General features: G+C 50.1%; 1 protein-coding gene across 2 annotated transcripts in view; it reads left to right on the top strand.

The window, feature by feature from the left end:
- The first annotated feature begins 11,541 nt into the window (after positions 1-11,541).
- The window catches only part of TOR4A (torsin family 4 member A), a 29,603-nt gene continuing 22,005 nt past the window's right edge, over positions 11,542-19,139 (top strand). Inside the window, exon 1 of one of the 2 annotated variants that reach the window (XM_066580026.1) lies at positions 11,542-11,560. The gene's annotated coding sequence lies outside the window, so the exon portion shown is untranslated. Of the gene's footprint in view, positions 11,561-17,716; positions 17,854-19,139 lie in introns of those variants that run through there. The other variant, XM_066580023.1, reaches the window with a different exon arrangement.

Genomic DNA, 19,139 nt, shown 5'->3' with positions numbered 1-19,139 from the left:
TCAGAGGCAGCTCTCACACCCATTCATGAATGGGTGAGTGAGTGCTACCTCTGATTGGCTCAGCGCAGGGACCAATCAGGGGCAGCTCTCAGCTGAATGACAGCTGAGAAATCTCAGAAATCTTGTCCACACGGGATGGCAAATCCGCTGCGTCTAAGCCGGCAGAAGCCGCCGCTGCGGATTTGTGTAAATAATTTTTTTTTAAAATCCCGCGATTTTATAAGAGTTCTGGGTAGCACCTCAAGAGTTCTGAAGAAAACTCTTAATACTCGAAGCTCTAGAACCAATATTTACAAAGTTCTCACTGATTTAGTAATATCATTTTTGGAAGTTAGCACCACAGAGATACATTTGTTGATTTTTTCGCCTAATTTGCTAGAACTATTTTTAAAATTAATTGGGAACTCTAGAACTCTTTGGGGTGCATCCAGAACTTATAAAAAAATAAACTTTTTTGAAAGATGGGGTGCTGACTTCACAGAGGTACATGTGACTGCAAAACTCACATATAAGGTCTGTGGTGCGAGAAAAGACAGGACGTCACAAAGCCAGAAGGGAAGAGAGAGAGGATTCAGAAAGATCTAGAAAAGCTTGAACAGTGGGCGGCGACTAACAGAATGGTATTTAACAAGGAGAAATGCAAAGTCCTACATCTGGGCAAGAAATATGAAGAAAGCACATTCAGAATGGGAGGAATTGGGCTAAGCAGCTGCACATGTGAAAAAGACTTGAGTATACTAATAGATCATAGACTGAACATGAGTCAACAATGTGATGCAGCAGCCAAAAAGGCAAACACAATTCTGGGATGTATTAGGAGAAGCATAGAGTCTAGATCACGTGAGGTCATTATCCGCCTCTACTCTTCCTTAGTCAGACCTCATCTGGAATACTGGGTCCAATTCTGGGATGTATTAATAGAAGCATAGAGTCTAGATCACGGGAGGTGATTATCCGCCTCTACTCTTCCTTAGTCAGACCTCATCTGGTATACTGTGTCCAGTTCTGGGCACCCCACTTTATAACAGACATAGACAAACTGGAGCAAGTTCAGAGAAGAGTTACCAAAATGGTGAGCGGTCTGCAAATCATGTCCTATGAGGAACGGGTAAAGGTGCAACACCCCAGAGGGGTGACCCTGGGCAGTGAAGAGCTGGGAGGGATAAGTGCTGGCTTGTCACAGCGGCACTTACCAGGCTCTGGTCCCAGAGGGATGAGACGCAGACAAGGACAGAGCAGGTTCGCAGGGCAGCTTCGGCACCCCTAGGATAGGGAATGCCAATAAACAGGATGAGGGGGGTAGTAATAGTTATCACTTGTGATGCCACCGTTCCCACACACCGGTATGCTACATAGCGTTAAAAAGAACACAGAGACTTGTGTATAGTACTGTACCTCGGATCCCCAGGAACGGTTAGGGCACGGTATAACTTTTACTTCAGGAATAAACTTTAACACAACAGGTATTCAAGGCAGTGCAGGTATAATTCACTTTAAATGAACACAGGCTAGAGCTCTGAGGTCAAGGAGGATGAAACCGACCCTACAGTCCACTTTATCTGTACAACACCGCACGGCAGGCATGTGGGTATGACTCAATGGTGTACCTCTGTACAGTGATCCTAACTCTGGACGGCCGCACAAGAAAAGCCTGTAGCGTGAACTGGTACCTGTATGATAGGTTCATTTATACAGAATTATTGGGGGATGCTCTCTCTTAGGGTTTTTGGCTCACTCCCTTCACATCCACACTCCAATCATGGCGGGATATCTCTTTTCTTCTTCCATCTTTACCTACATGGCAGCTAAAGGTGCTTCCATGCGGCTCTGTGTTGGCACTCTCTCTTAACTCCTGAAGATAGACTCCTCTTTCAGCTCTCTAACACTCCTATTTATACCCTCACTCACACCACATGACATGACAAACTGATACATATACATGCAGGCAATGATTTTATTATAGTTAACCTCTCAAGCGCCGCAGCTGTGCAACACTCATACTGGATATGACAGGACAAGCTTTGCACATCTACATAGGATAAACATGTATGACATTTATGGAGGGGACCAGGGTGGATTCTGGGCCACTACAAAGGATCTGGGAATGTTTAGCAGAAGAGAAGGCTGAGAGGAGACTTAATAGCCGTCTACAAATATCTGAAGGGCTGTCACAGTGCAGAGGGATCAGCCCTATTCTCATCTGTACAAGGAAAGAATAGAAGCAATGGGATGAAACTGAAAGGGAGGAGACACAGAGTAGATATTAGACAGTGAGGGGATCAATGAGTGGAACAGATTGCCACGGGAGGTGCGGAGTTCTCCAATGGAAGTCTTCAGAGGCCGGACAGACATCTGCCTGGGATGATTTACAAGTGTAAGGTAAGTAGCTCCAGCAGCACTCCTTCCACCAAACCTCTTGGGGGTATAAGTCAGATGCCCGCCTCTGGATGGACCAGGACCACAATCCACAAATTATCCAAATGTAGAATACAACTTCCATATAGCATCAAGAAAGGTGCAGATTAAAACACAACCAAAGCGGAAGTTACTTTATTGTACACAACTTAAGCATAGCAAAGCAGCAACGTTTCGACCCAGAGACACAGAAGGGTCTTTGTCAAGCTACCAACTGACATACAAGACATGTAATATATACAGACCGAAAACCAATAGCATCACATTATTATATAAGCCCCGCCCATACCTGGTGAGTGTGCTCCTTGTATAGTCATGGCACTGGTGACAGCCGCACCCCTGGGGTAAAGATAGGAAGAGTAGATTCATGATGGCATCCACTGCTAGGAAGAGCGCAGGCGCAACTACTATTGTATCACACAGCACATGTGCAAGCGGAACACCCTCACGGTCATGTGACATGTCCCACATGACCATAATCCATATAGGGGAGATGCGGATAGAAAAACTATCATGGCCGCAGGAGGATTCACCGTCGGGACTGCGCAAGCGCAATCACCACATCACGTGACCACTATCACTGGTCACATGATTCTGCATCAGCCAGCGCTAACGGAACTTCATCCTGTGACATATCTCACATGGACGCTACTCTTCGTGGGGCTCAGTGAAAGTGTGCTGCGCATGCGCATAACCTAGATGGAATCGCGAGACCACATCATCTACATTTCCATGCGGATTAGTCGAATCTTCGGACGCCCCTAATCAGTCCAACCATAGTTCACTCTACCCGATCGTGTTGATACATACTTACTAATATAAACTCATGCAATAGAAATCACAAGGCGCACAATGAATATTCTGGACAGAAAACAGGATCATTTCTATAGAGACCAAGCCAACCAGCCATCCATTATAGACTCGATGCCACCAACGGCAGCCAACCACCAGAGGACCCCGGAGGTCCCTCCCAACTCCAACATTCTAGGATTCTAATACAAAAGCAACAGATGGAATCCCCATGAGTCCAGCAAGCAGGGGTTCCCAGGTCCCATCAGTTTGTAGCACTGTGGGCCCACACCGATTGCTTGACACCCTGAGAAACAGGGAGGGCACTAAGATCCGGAGGCAAGAAAAACCAACTGAGCCGAGCTGAACTCTGATGGAGACATGGCAGAGAAAGAGCAACAAGTGGACTAAAAGTGACCCAAGGAACAAAATCATATCGGTGCTTGATTTGGCCCAACCATAGGAAAGAACACACCCTGCGTCCTGAGGAGGCAAATAACCCCCCACCCCATCTACCGGCCGGGCGCTGCGTGCTCGATGGTAATTAACCCTCTAGAGAACAATTTCCAGGACACTCAATCACCAAGTTAATGAGAAGTATTTGAATGTTCGCAGCAATAATCTTCTTCCTCTTTCTATAAATGAACAGAATGTTTACTCTCCCAGTTAACTGTGCAGATGCCAGAGTGATGGAAAATACAGCATAGAGACCGATGAGCCTCTGTATAGTACGGGACCATTCCAAACAGGGGCAGAGAGGGGGCTGTATTACTTTATAGGGGCACAGAGGCGGCTGTATTACGTTATAGGGGCACAGAGGGGGCTGTATTACTTTATAGGGGCACAGAGGGGGCTGTATTACTTTATAGGGCACAGAGGGGGCTGTATTACTTTATAGGGGCACAGAGGGGGCTGTATTACTTTATAGGGGCACAGAGGGGGCTGTATTACTTTATAGGGGCACAGAGGGGGCTGTATTACTTTATAGGGGCACAGAGGGGGCTGTATTACTTTATAGGGGCACGGAGGAGGCTGTATTACTTTATAGGGGCACAGAGGGGGCTGTATTACTTTATAGGGGCACAGAGGGGGCTGTATTTATAGGGGCACAGAGGGGGCTGTATTACTTTATAGGGGCACAGAGGGGGCTGTATTACTTTATAGGGGCACAGAGGGGGCTGTATTACTTTATAGGGGCACAGAGGGGGCTGTATTTATAGGGGCACAGAGGGGGCTGTATTACTTTATAGGGGCACAGAGGGGGCTGTATTACTTTATAGGGGCACAGAGGGGGCTGTATTACTTTATAGGGGCACAGAAGCGGCTGTATTACTTTATAGGGGCACAGAAGCGGCTGTATTACTTTATAGGGGCAAAGAGGAGGCTGTATTACTTTATAGGGGCACAGAGGTGGCTGTATTACTTTATAGGGGCACAGAGGGGGCTGTATTACTTTATAGGGGTACAGAGGCGGCTGTATTTATAGGGGCACAGAGGGGGCTGTATTACTTTATAGGGGCACAGAGGCGGCTGTATTACTTTATAGGGGTACAGAGGCGGCTGTATTTATAGGGGCACAGAGGGGGCTGTATTACTTTATAGGGGCACAGAGGCAGCTGAAATACTTTATAGGGGCACATAGGGGGGCTGTATTACTGCATAGGGGCACAGAGGCGGCTGTATTACTTTATAGGGGCACAGAGGGGGCTGTATTACTTTATAGGGGCACAGAGGGGGCTGTATTACTTTATAGGGGCACAGAGGGGGCTGTATTACTTTATAGGAGCACAGAGAGGGCTGTATTACTTTATAGGGGCACAGAGGGGGCTGTATTACTTTATAGGGGCACAGAAGCGGCTGTATTACTTTATAGGGGCACAGAGGGGGCTGTATTACTTTATAGGGGCACAGAGGCGGCTGTATTACTTTATAGGGGCACAGAAGCGGCTGTATTACTGAATAGGGGCACAGAGGGGGCTGTATTACTTTATAGGGGCACAGAGGGGGCTGTATTGCTTTATAGGGGCACTGAGGGCAAACATCCTCAGGGAATTCCAGAAAATGAATGTGCCTCCGCTCGTGTGCCGCCGGCCTTACCACCAATTCAATCACAACTGTAATGCACTCAACACTACAGGCTATAGGAGAAATGGCGTCCAATGGGTTAACCGACATCCTAGGATGACTTTTAGTTGTGTTACCAACCGAGGAGCCTCAAAAGGTGTTTAACCCCATAAAGATGGAAATGGCCCCCCATTACACGAAGGAAGAACAGATACGTGTATACAGAGAGGAGAGGGTCCTGATGACAGCGGGGAGGTTACAGGAGTGACACAAATGACAATGGTTCATCAGGGCCGTGGGGGGGGGGGGAGTTGTTTCCAGTCTCTGTATCTGTAAGACTCCACAGATTGGAGTGAAAGTGAGGAGGATTCTCCTTAGATGTAGACCACATGTCGCTATGGATTCTGCAAATCTGACAGCGATGAGTTAAGTGACTGAAAAGGCAGGGAACATGACCTCCGTCCTACTGTAGGTCACACAGCGCTGAGAACCTCCGACTGATATCAGCAATGCGTCTTATAACGCTGCTGTACTGTTATAATAAGCTAACGATATCGGGTCGCTGGCCCTTTAAGAGCTGTTCTTTAGAGAAGGGGTGCATCAATAGACAGGTTTAATAACGATTGCACATACTTTAGTGCTTACAGCCCCTTTATTACACCCTCCGGACTCTCAGGATTGGCGCTCCCCTGTATGGTAATTCCCCCCAGTGACCCCGGAGTGCGGCATAAAATCACATGACAAGTTTTCCGCGGATCAGTTTCAGTGTGAATCCACATTAGATGGAAGATCCAGCGATCGGAGCGACTTCCAACGAGGCCGGTCATCGGTCCTAGACTAGCCGGGGTCTCACCGCCAACTGTACGGATGGTATAACAGCAGGCGACCAGTTCCAGCGCCATTGTGTCTAAGAGAAACAGAAAGACTCCAGCGGGCAAAAGAGCGCAAAACTTGTATCACTGAGCAGCGGAGGAACATCTCCTGGTCAGATGGAGCCAGATGTCTGTTACTGATGGGAGGTCAGAATTTGGCACAAGCAGCATGAATCGCTGACCCCTTCCTGTCAGCCGGTCAGAACATGTCAGCACCGCCATCTAATCTGCAGCCACCACAAGCAGCTTCCTGTCCGCAGGGGCTGGTATACCTGCAGAACCGTTTCATCATTGAGTGGGATTTACACAGCGATGAACTGCTGGAGGCCAGAGGAGCCCAACGTGACTAGATGGCGGTAATAAGGGCGGTCAGTGTGGATAAAACTGGAAACCTCTATAACTTTGGGCTGCTAATAAAGGGTTAAAGAACATTAGTGCAGTTTTTGTAACATAAGACATTGGGGTGATATAGAAGGACTGATGTCACCGCCGCTGCGGGGCCCGGAGGCTTCATATAGAAATATAGGGATGTTAAAGGGACACTCTGCAGCGGAGGTGAAGCAGAACCCATGAACACCCAATGCCACCCTGCCAGGGTACTGACACTTTCCTGCAGCGGGCGTCACGGGCGAGGAGCTTAGAGAGCTTCACGTGTTCAGAAGATTCATTGTGAAGCTGCCGGCTGCGGTACGAAAGCCATGAAGGATGGTCACCCAGCTTTCCTAGGGTCCTGCCTGTTAGTCGGCAGCTGAGGAGCTTCGCTGTGATGTAGACGACATGAGGCGACGCTCTCGCCTGTCTGGCACGGGCCTATGAGCTTGCAGGGCGTTCACAGCGGACTCATTACATTGAGACTTTCACATCCCCCCCCCCCCCCCGCACGCCATGAGATTCTGCGGAATCCTTACGAGCCTCATCTTGTGTAAACATCTGTCCGCGGCGGGATAAAACCTCGCTCTGCATCTGTATAAACACGGTCTGCGAGGCCAATAATCAGCGCCAGCGAAGACTCTCCTCCCCGCGTACCGCTGCACAGGACGGGCGCCGAACATTCCAGCACAATGCATTTATTAAAGGGGTCACGTTCAGACATTGGCGCGGTCCGCTCCGGATAGGAAGCCACGTCCTGCAAAGAGTCACTGGAGTTGGGGGGAGCGTGTTCCCAAATCCTGCGAGCTCTGAGACCAACGCCGTAGCGCTCTCTGACCTCAGCCATACACCATGAGGGACATTTGCAAAGGCCTTTATACGCCAGACTGCCCCTTTGTTAGCCCCCATCTAGTAGCGCCTGAGACTCCAAAAAGCAACCCTTTTTAATGGTGTAGATCCCACTGGGTGATGACATTGTTCTGCAGGAATATCGGCCCCTGCGGACAGGAAGCTTCTTGTAGTCGCTGCAGATTAGACGGAGGTGCTGACATGTTCTGACTATATCAATTCCTCACCATTTTCAAGATCTCTGCTTGCTGACAGGAATGAGAACCATCATGGTTACACACAGAGGCAGTAGGGGCGGTCTCACACCAGTGTATGGTAATAGAGTATTACGTGCGCAGGTTTTGCATGCGTAATACACTGTACCAATATCCCACAGGCAGCCATGTTGCCACTCACAAGAATAGAGTAAAGTTTGCACATAAGAAAAGTCACAGCATGTTCTATGGGTCTACATGTCAAGATAGTACATGGCGATGGGCGGCATGAGAGAGATAGATAGATAGATAGATAGATAGATAGATAGATAGATAGATAGATAGATAGATAGGAGATAGATTGATAGATAGATAGAGAGATAGAGAGATAGATAGGAGATAGATAGGAGATAGATAGATAGATAGATAGATAGATAGATAGATAGATAGATAGATAGATAGATAGATAGATAGATAGATAGATAGATAGATATGAGATAGATAGATATGAGATAGATAGATACGAGATAGATAGATAGATAGATAGGAGATAGATAGATAGGAGATAGATAGGAGATAGATAGATAGATAGATAGATAGATAGATAGATAGATAGATATGAGATAGATAGATAGATAGATAGATAGATAGATAGATATGAGATAGATAGATTGATAGATAGATAGATAGATAGATAGGAGATAGATAGATTGATAGATAGATAGATAGAGAGATAGATAGATATGAGATAGATAGATAGATAGCTAGATAGGAGATAGATATGAGATGGATAGATAGATGGATAGATAGATAGATAGATAGATAGATAGATAGATAGATAGATAGATAGATAGATAGATAGATAGATAGGAGATAGATAGATAGGAGATAGATAGATAGATAGGAGATAGATAGGAGATAGATAGATAGATAGATAGGAGATAGATAGATAGATAGGAGATAGATAGATAGGAGATAGATAGATAGATAGATAGATATGAGATAGATAGATAGATAGATAGATAGATAGATAGATAGATAGGAGATAGATAGATAGGAGATAGATAGATAGGAGATAGATAGATAGGAGATAGATAGATAGGAGACGGATAGATAGATAGATAGGAGATAGATAGATAGATAGATAGATAGATAGATAGATAGATAGATAGATAGATAGATAGATAGATAGATAGATAGATATGAGATAGATAGATAGATAGATAGGAGATAGATAGATGCAGAGATAGATAGATAGATAGATAGATAGATAGATAGATAGATAGATAGATAGATAGATAGATATGAGATAGATAGATAGATAGATAGATAGATAGATAGATAGATAGGAGATAGATATGAGATAGATAGATAGATAGATAGATAGATAGATAGATAGATAGATAGATAGATAGATAGATAGATAGATAGATAGATAGGAGATAGATATGAGATAGATACATGTATCGGACCTCGCCTTACATCGTCGGGAAATCTGAACGTCTGTTGAGGTCTGACACTGGATTGGAAAGGGTTAAACATCCCAGCCTGCAGATGGATACATTGTAGCAACTACCAGCAGAGTTGGCACAAAGTACAAAGTCAGAACTTGCAGTGAATAAATGAAATGTAAATTTGCATGGAAGCCAGGACTGCAACAACTACATTAACCCTAAAGCTGCCGCAGAGGTAAGTCAGAGGCCTCTCTAGGATCTACCGCCCTCAACAAAGGCTCAAAATCAGAAGCGTCACGGCGGGACATCGGCTTCCTGCACAGAACACCCCTTCCTGGCGCTGCGCAGATATGGGCACGAGGGAGGGACGCTTACCAGCCTCAGCTTTGCTAAAGACCAATTGTGGCTCCCAGGAACAACGCAGTGAATGCAAACAATTCATCACAAAGGGCAGAACAGATTCTACGTGTGCGAACAGTCCAATCACTGAAGGAGAACCGTAAACGGAACCGTTCTTGTACGGAGCAGATATAAGCAGCAGTCCTTATTCCAGTCAATACCTCACTAATATAACATGGCAGATACACTCCCTTCCCTGTAGGGGCCCGGAGCCGACTAATATCCACCTGCCAGATAACAGAAATATGGCTCATATAGTGAATTCCATAAAGATATCGGCAATAGGACCCCCCCCCCCCCCGCAGGGTAGCAGCGCAGAGACAAAGGGGTAAGACATGAACCCGACATCTGCGCTGAGGTGCTACTATATCATGGTGGTCCAGGCTTACAGATAGGAATTTCAATGGGGCCAATAGGGCTGGCGGAAATACCTGGGTGCCACTTGAATATCTCGGCCATCCCATTGGCAATGAATGGAATGCCCCTTCCTGTCCGATACCCAGCCGGGAGGGGATCTGGGGGAGACTGGCCGAGTGACAGAGATAAAAGCACTGACAAGTGTGTGCAGAGAGGCTGAAGAGGAGGTTCTGCCCTGCGGTGATGCAGAAGTTTTGATGCACCACCAGACTGCAGCGGACGCGGCCAGAGAGAGCAGAGTGACCCCAGCAGCAGTGAGAGCCGCTAGGAGAGAGAACATGGCGGCTGTAGTGACAGTGGGTGGCATTCACACTATTCCCATGCTGTGCCAGAGGAACAGCACCACACCAAAAGGACCTGATGACCAGGGGCTGAAAATGACAGCAGGCTGCATTGAAGATGAGGGAGTCACCCTTCCCGTAGGGGACTTCGTCCTTGAAGAAGCAGACAACAGCCTGGACCCAGGGACAACGACAGCTACAAGAGATGTAAAACCAGTCTAACGATGTCCGTGTGCTCACACTATTAGAGACTATGTCTAGGGATGGATATAGACTGGGGGAGTATTTCCCCCGGGGTTAATAGTTATGTTGGGACTGTAGTTAATTGGGAAGTGACATTACGAGAGTTACAAGTTGTCCATTGATGTGTAAAGCGATGTAAGGAGACGAGGTGCCTCAGGGCATTGGGGGTGCGCCAGCTTAGGATGAAGTGGGACCAAAGTCTACAAGAGATGTCCTTTTGCACCTACGATGTGTTTGAGTCAGCAGTGACATACTGTGGCACTTACGGTCTGTGAGACCCTTCAAGAAATAGTATGGAGTAGGAGTAGATATGGAGCGCTGATGATGTCAAGTGATGAATAGTTCGAAGTACTTTGTGAACCTCTGTTATGGCGGCGAGGGACATCAAGTGATGAAAGGTGGACTTTAGGTTGTAGTAGATCAATAGCTTACTGTCTCTTTTTAGAGAATTAATATTGACTTAGTATGCAATATGTAAAGTATGGCGCCTCCTATGGAGCCCAACTAGTAAGCCAGTTCACTTAGTAAAGTTTGTTTGTATGAAAAAATCTGGTCTCTGTCTGCTGCGCCATCCTGAACCTGCAAGGAACCACCACCAGCGACACCGCCTAAAGACCAGCGGTTCCAACAGCCCGTCTCACCGCCATGACCACTGACGGCTGGGAGGATAGAAACAGCCAGACTGTCCTACGCCGTTTCGGTACTCTCAGCCATCAGAGGCCGAGGCGACCGCTGCGAATAAAGACAATTAACCCCTGGAACTGGCTAAAAACTTCTGCTGCAGGATGAGGAAGTCCACGTCTGAGGGGCAGGAGATCCCATGCATTCCATGGGGGTCCCCTATAGGCCTCCGTTTTACAAGCAATGTCAATCATGATGCCCCCCTGTGACTCGCCTCAGCCGCACTACCTAAAGGATGATGACAGGGCAGCCATCGCAGTCACTGTTCCTATGGTTTACTGTATAGACGTATAACTGGATAATCTTCTCCTTCCTTGCGCCCTGCCTCCTCGACGATGCCATGCACTCCTCAGACACCGCAACGTGTTGCTGCCTGCCACTGCATGAGCGTTACACTGCACAGGCAGCATCTCCCCGCCGCCCGCTCACTTCTTGACCCACAGTGGCAGCACAACATTAAATTTTTTCGTCTCACCGTCCTGAACTGCCCTACAAGACATTGGACTACAAGGAGCAGGTGAAGCCTACTGCAGGTACTTGTGAAGCGCACTGCTCGTGCGGGCTGGCTCGGCGGTGCTTCCTCAGCACGCTATCATCACCCAACACTTAGAATACTAACAAGGGCTTATTGTTCCACTTCATTCTGGCACCCCTCCAGATTGTACATCATCTGCAGACATTCCTCCCCATCTAGATGTGTTTCATCACATGGCGTACGGGCTGTGGGCAGAAATGTGTCTCCGGCATTCTACCGCTATACGGTTCCCTTGGATTCGTTTTAGGGACTCCTGGTTGTCTGGTATATAAGCTCTTTGCATTAGGGCCTCCATTAAAAGGGTATTCCCATCTCAGCAGACAGGGATTGCTGGGGGTCCGACTGCTGGAACTCTGATTCAGAGATTTCAGGCCCGGCACGTCCTGAAGTTCCTGCAGATGGAAGATGTGCCCCTCCATGCTTCTCCTTCTATTCACTTCAATGGGAACATCGAAGACCACCAAGCACTCAGACTCCGCTCTCCGGGGTCCAACTGAAGTGACTGGAGCAAAGAACTTTCTGACGCATCAGGGTTAAAATCTCAGGATCTCTGCGGGTCCCACTGATACTCTGGACGGGGCCGACTGCTCAGATGGGGCATCCCCTTGAAACAACTATTACATCGTCTAATTGTCCTGTGGGGCCGCATTCTGTTGGCCGCCGGCGTGTGTTTGTCGGGCAGCTCGGTGTTATAGAAAAAATGAGGAAAAACTGGTTCATGGAAAGAGGAATGAGGTGCAACTATAGAGCAGCGGTGGGCGCCACAGCGCGGCGTACAGACATGGGGCACAGTGCAGGCACTCTGCGGAGTACAGACATGGGGCACAGTGCAGGTACTCTGCGGACCACAGCGGAGTACAGACATGGGGCACAGTGCAGACCACAGTGGGGTACAGACATGGGGCACAGTGCAGACCACAGCGGAGTACAGACATGGGGCACAGTGCAGGCACTCTGCGGACCACAGCGGAGTACAGACATGGGGCACAGTGCAGGCACTCTGCGGACCACAGCGGAGTACAGACATGGGGCACAGTGCAGGCACACTGCAGAGCACAGCGGAGTACAGACATGGGGCACAGTGCAGACCACAGCGGGGTACAGACATGAGGCACAGTGCAGGCACTCTGCGGACCACAGTGGGGTACAGACATAGGGCACAGTGCAGACCACAGCGGAGTACAGACATGGGGCACAGTGCAGGCACTCTGCGGACCACAGCGGAGTACAGACATGGGGCACAGTGCAGGCACACTGCAGACCACAGCGGGGTACAGACACAGGGCACTCTGCGGACCACAGTGGAGTACAGACATGGGGCACAGTGCTGGCACACTGCAGACCACAGCGGAGTACAGACACAGGGCACAGTGCAGACCACAGCAGGGTACAGACATAGCGCACAGTACAGGCACTCTGCGGACCACAGTGGGGTACAGACATGGGGCACAGTGCAGACCACAGCGGGGTACAGACATAGGGCACAGTGCAGGCACTCTGCGGACCACAGCGGAGTACAGACATAGGGCACAGTGCAGGCACTCTGCAGACCACAGCGGAGTACAGACATGGGGCACAGTGCAGGCACACTGCAGACCACAGCGGAGTACAGACATGGGGCACAGTGCAGACACTCTGCAGACCACAGCGGAGTACAGACATAGGGCACAGTGCAGGCACACTGCAGACCACAGCGGGGTACAGACACAGGGCACACTGCAGACCACAGCGGGGTACAGACATGGGGCACAGTGCAGACCACAGCGGGGTACAGACATGGGGCACAGTGCAGACCACAGCGGAGTACAGACATGGGGCACAGTGCAGACCACAGCGGGGTACAGACATAGGGCACAGTGCAGGCACTCTGCGGACCACAGCGGGGTACAGACATAGGGCACAGTGCAGGCACTCAGCGGACCACAGCGGGGTACAGACATGGGGCACAGTGCAGGCACACTGCAGACCACAGCGGAGTACAGACATGGGGCACAGTGCAGGCACACTGCAGACCACAGCGGAGTACAGACATGGGGCACAGTGCAGACACTCTGCAGACCACAGTGGCGTACAGACATGGGGCACAGTGCAGGCACACTGCAGACCACAGCAGAGTACAGACATGGGGCACAGTGCAGGCACACTGCAGACCACAGCGGAGTACAGACATGGGGCACAGTGCTGGCACACTGCAGACCACAGCGGAGTACAGACATGGGGCACAGTGCTGGCACACTGCAGACCACAGCGGAGTACAGACATGGGGCACAGTGCAGACCACAGCGGGGTACAGACATAGGGCACAGTGCAGGCACTCTGCGGACCACAGTGGGGTACAGACATGGGGCACAGTGCAGACCACAGCGGGGTACAGACATAGGGCACAGTGCAGGCACTCAGCGGACCACAGCGGGGTACAGACATGGGGCACAGTGCAGGCACTCTGCAGACCACAGCGGAGTACAGACACAGGGCACAGTGCAGACCACAGCGGGGTACAGACATAGGGCACAGTGCAGGCACTCTGCGGACCACAGCGGAGTACAGACATGGGGCACAGTGCAGGCACTCTGCGGACCACAGCGGGGTACAGACATAGGGCACAGTGCAGGCACACTCTGCGGACCACAGCGGAGTACAGACATGGGGCACAGTGCAGGCACTCTGCGGACCACAGCGGGGTACAGACATAGGGCACAGTGCAGGCACACTGCAGACCACAGCGGAGTACAGACATGGGGCACAGTGCTGGCACACTGCAGACCACAGCGGAGTACAGACATGGGGCACAGTGCTGGCACACTCTGCGGCCCTTTTGCACAAAGCAATAAGATAACTCCAGAGGAAAGGAGGTTTTACTGATGACACTCTGGCCTTATACTTCTTTGCATGAGCATCATCTGCAGTATAGAAGGGGTCCTCTTACCCATCTGTTTAATACACGGGTGGAGCTAAAGGCTCATGGGTCCTGGGGCAAAAGTTCTGCTCCCCTCAATCACTACATAACAATGAAACCATCCTCTATATGTAGTGGCCCAGAGTTGTTGTACTGAATGGGTTAATGTCTGGGTCATGTCTGGAAAATGTATAGTTTTGTGAGTCATGTGACTATGTTTTATATATGGATGTGTTTGCAACAATGTGTGGAGAGTTGTTGTGGTTGTTGGAGAAGTCAGTATAGTAGTCTGGAGAGTTAGAGAAGCAAGTCACTGAGTGAGCCACACAGACACTGGTCAGTCCGTGTGTGGAGCATGGAGGAGGCCGAGCGATGGTCTGATGCCCAGCCGGGGCCCAGCCTGCCCAGGAAACCTCAGGGCTGCTGAGAGTGAGACAAGCCGCTTCAAACCAAGGAAAACACAACTAATGTGAGTGTGAACTGGTAGAGAGAGAGAGTCGCCGGGAGCGGGATCACACAGATAACTGGGACTGTGGATCACATGAGATCCCCCGAGAATCCTCCCTGTCAGACCACTCTGAGTTGTTGTATCTGTACCAGGACTGTTGATGTGGTTTGGACTCTGTCAATTAACAGTAAATGGACTTTACCGACTGTTCCCGGTTTTGTTCAGAAAGTTTCCCTGTGAGTGAACTACTTTATTTCATCATCAAGTTTCATTGCAGAGGACGGAACGGTGGCGTCACGTGTGACAAATGGATTTGAGGTAACCGCCGGTTACTTCCCCTGTGATCTCCCCCAGCGGTTATGAGGTTGGGACCTGAGCTACCCCCAGGGGAGCAAATGGTAGAGCCACCGTGACAAGGCCTCAATCTACCCCACTATCACCTCGGCTGCGGGCCGGCTCCTCAGACGCTACATATATATATAACATTTGTGTGTAGTCGTAGGTGGAGCCCGCGCACCGCGGATGGAGTCAAAAATTTCAAATAGGGAGTCTGTCTCATCCTAAATGAAGGGCTCCAAATTGGAATTATACATGGGTATCCTGCCCTGAGTACCGGCCCGGAGACCTGCAGTCAGGATGGGACAAACTGTGCAACTCCCTAATCGAAACGGATGGAACTAAGAACACGGTGGTTAGCCCCTAAGGCAGAGTCCCACCCAGGGGAGTGCAACATCAGTCTTGGAAACTCTGGGGGACATATCATGGGTTGGAGATGTTACTGGCTGCACACTGGGGGACATATAATGTGTTGGAGATGTTACTGGCCGCACTCTGGGGGACATATAATGTGTTGGAGATGTTACTGGCTGCACTCTGGGGGACATATAATGTGCTGGAGATGTTACTGGCTGCACTCTGGGGGACATATAATGTGTTGGAGATGTTACTGGCTGCACTCTGGGGAACATATAATGGGTTGGAGATGTTACTGGCCGCACTCTGGGGGACATATAATGTGTTGGAGATGTTACTGGCTGCACTCTGGGGGACATATAATGTGTTGGAGATGTTACTGGCTGCACTCTGGGGGACATATAATGTGTTGGAGATGTTACTGGCTGCACTCTGGGGGACATATAATGTGTTGGAGATGTTACTGGCTGCACACTGGGGGGACATATAATGTGTTGGAGATGTTACTCGCCGCACTCTGGGGGACATATAATGTGTTGGAGATGTTATTCGCCGCACTCTGGGGGACATATAATGTATTAATCAGGAATGCCTTATTATATTCGGGATGCATCTGTGGAGAGGAGTGTCCCTGCGGTGATGCTCTGAAGCTCTGTGAAGTGATACATTGTGACTCAGGTCCAGCAGTCAGGGTCGCCGGCCTGTGTGATTACAGAGCTTACTTATGACAATGTTGCGGCTCGTCAGTAAACATTCGCTGTCCTCAGTCCTCAGTCCTCAGTCCTCAGTCCGGGTTTTCTTGCTGCTCGTGACTCTGCAGAGATTATCACTCAATAGTTTCACAAATCTGTTTTAGATATTTTATTGCAGTTTTTTCAGAGGGATGTAAGAAGTGTCCAGAAATGTCGCCATTGTTTTTTTTTTTTTTACGTCATTCCGTAAAAATAACCTGATAACTTTGTCATCTGATCAGTCTGATTAGTGTAACTCCGCCCCCCAACCGTGTGCTGATTGCGGATTACCGACTGCAGCGCCGCAGTGTAACAGCCGGTACATTGTTATCCCCCCGCAGCGCCGCAGTGTAACAGCCTGTCTATTGTTATCCCCCCGCAGCGGCGCTCTGTGGGGCTTGTTGTTCATTTCGCGCTCCCGGTAACGGCTGGATTGGTTTTTATTGTGTCTTTTGAGAGGTGAGCAGAAGAAAAATAACTATTTTGACAATTATTTTTACGGGGTATTTTTGTGAGAAAAATGTGTGTTTTTTAACTGGGCTTTTTTTCTTAAAGTAAACTTTATTGAATTTTTTTATGCTCCTTTTGGCCCTGGAAGGGACCTCTAGGATAGTACACTGCATTACTTATGCAGTGCATTCAACTAAGCCTGTGACAGCAGTATACAAGACTCTGCCGGAGGCGGGACATAGTAAGCTGAGTTATATGGAAGTCATGGAGGCCTTTGCCAGGGTTCTGGCTGCCACGGGAACCCATTGGTATCTTGTGATCTCCCTGTGGGGTCCGATGGGTGACAAAAGGAGCCCCCTGTCATCTGTTTACAGGCTGCAGTTACTGTTGATTCCGGCATGTAAGGGGTTAAACTGCCAGGATCTGAGGTTTCTCTAGTCCCGGTGGTTAGAGCAGGAGCCGGGCCGTCAGTAGTCAGCTGAGCCACCACTGTGTGTGCAGGTATGAAGCCCATTAGTGAGGTCAGTAGAAAGACGTATTGTGGTCACTGAGGGGTTAAATATCTATAAAAGCTGATAAGACACCGTATAAACGAGAAAAGCAACAATCCTAACACAAGATCTGAGGAGCCAATCACTGACTGCAATGTCCCCTCATGGAGCCCCAGTAATGGATCTGCCATTCAGGACCCTGGGAAAGTTGGGTAACAAGTCCCCCCGCTGCCTCATATGTTGTCCCAACTCTCCCAGCAAACCTCCCGAGCTCTGCTGCGCATCCAGTTGTGTTTGCCATTCAGGGCTGCAGGAAAGCTGGGTGGCCCCCTGCACAGTATCCACCTGAGGCTCGCCCGTCCTATGAGAAGAATGCGCCTTTCTAGCCCTGGAGAGGCGCACATTCCTGCGGGCCGGGATACGTCGCACCAGCTGCTTCCCAGCACAGCATTTGCAGAAGTTGAGTGTCAGGGGGAGGTGAATTTGGCTTCGTTCTCGCTGGTGTCAGCCTCCAGAGCTTAGAGCAGGATGAGCCCATGCAGAGAGCAGCAGCAGTGCCAGGCGGGTGTGAGGCGGGCACAGGTATGTAGGGGCATAGACCCCCAGTGACCCCCGCTTTATTTCCCCTCCCCTATTCATCATTTGTGTGGATGTTGCATTGTTACAGTGTGTCACCGAGCGGCAGGAGGATGGGAGGAGTAGTAGTACATGGCCGGTAGGGGGAGGGCGGCTGGGACTTGTAGTGCGCTCTACTTGGCTGAATTCACACAAGTGTATAATATCTCTTCCATCTTCTCATCCGGTGCGATCCGTATGTTTCCGTGTGCGATCCGTATGTTTCCTTGTTTGCTCCATATGTGGCCCGCATGTTTTCGTGTGCGGTCCGCATGTTTTCGTGTGCGGTCCGTATGTTTCCGTGTGCGGTCCGTATGTTTCCGTGTGCGGTCCCTATGTTTCCGTGTGCGGTCCCTATGTTTCCGTGTGCGGTCCCTATGTTTCTGTGTGCGGTCCGTATGTTTCCTTGTTTGCTCCATATGTTTCACCAGACCCCACTATTCCCCTCGAGTCACCTCTGCCCCCACTAGTCCTTCACCAGACCCCTCTGTCCTCCTCCGCTGCTGAGGGGACATGAAAGCTGCATTGTGATTGGCTGCTAATGGCAACAAAGACAGTTTTTGTTTAGATAGTTCCATAAATCTCCAGTTTTTGACGCAGAATTCAATACAGGGGCGACGCTCTCAGGAGGCCTGCCACTGCCAGGGGTGCCGCTCTCAGGAGGCCTGCCACTGCCAGGGGTGCCGCTCTCAGGAGGCCTGCCACTGCCAGGGGTGCCGCTCTCAGGAGGCCTGCCACTGCCAGGGGTGCCGCTCTCAGGAGGCCTGCCACTGCCAGGGGTGCCGCTCTCAGGAGGCCTGCCACTGCCAGAGGTGCCGCTCTCAGGAGGCCTGCCACTGCCAGAGGTGCCACTCTCAGGAGGCCTGCCACTGCCAGAGGTGCCGCTCTCAGGAGGCCTGCCACTGCCAGAGGTGCCACTCTCAGGAGGCCTGCCACTGCGAGAGGTGCCACTCTCAGGAGGCCTGCCACTGCCAGAGGTGCCACTCTCAGGAGGCCTGCCACTGCCAGAGATGCCGCTCTCAGGAGGCCTGCCACTGCCAGAGGTGCCACTCTCAGGAGGCCTGCCACTGCCAGAGGTGCCGCTCTCAGGAGGCCTGCCACTGCCAGAGGTGCCACTCTCAGGAGGCCTGCCACTGCCAGGGGTGACACTCTCAGGAGGCCTGCCACTGCCAGAGGTGCCACTCTCAGGAGGCCTGCCACTGCCAGGGGTGACGCTCTCATGAGGCCTGCCACTGCCAGAGGTGCCACTCTCA

Source organism: Eleutherodactylus coqui, chromosome 10 (assembly GCF_035609145.1).
Source record: "Eleutherodactylus coqui strain aEleCoq1 chromosome 10, aEleCoq1.hap1, whole genome shotgun sequence".
NCBI lineage: Eukaryota > Metazoa > Chordata > Amphibia > Anura > Eleutherodactylidae > Eleutherodactylus > Eleutherodactylus coqui.
The sequence above is the reverse complement of the archived record's forward strand: the minus strand, read 5'-3'. Positions and strand labels throughout refer to the sequence as shown.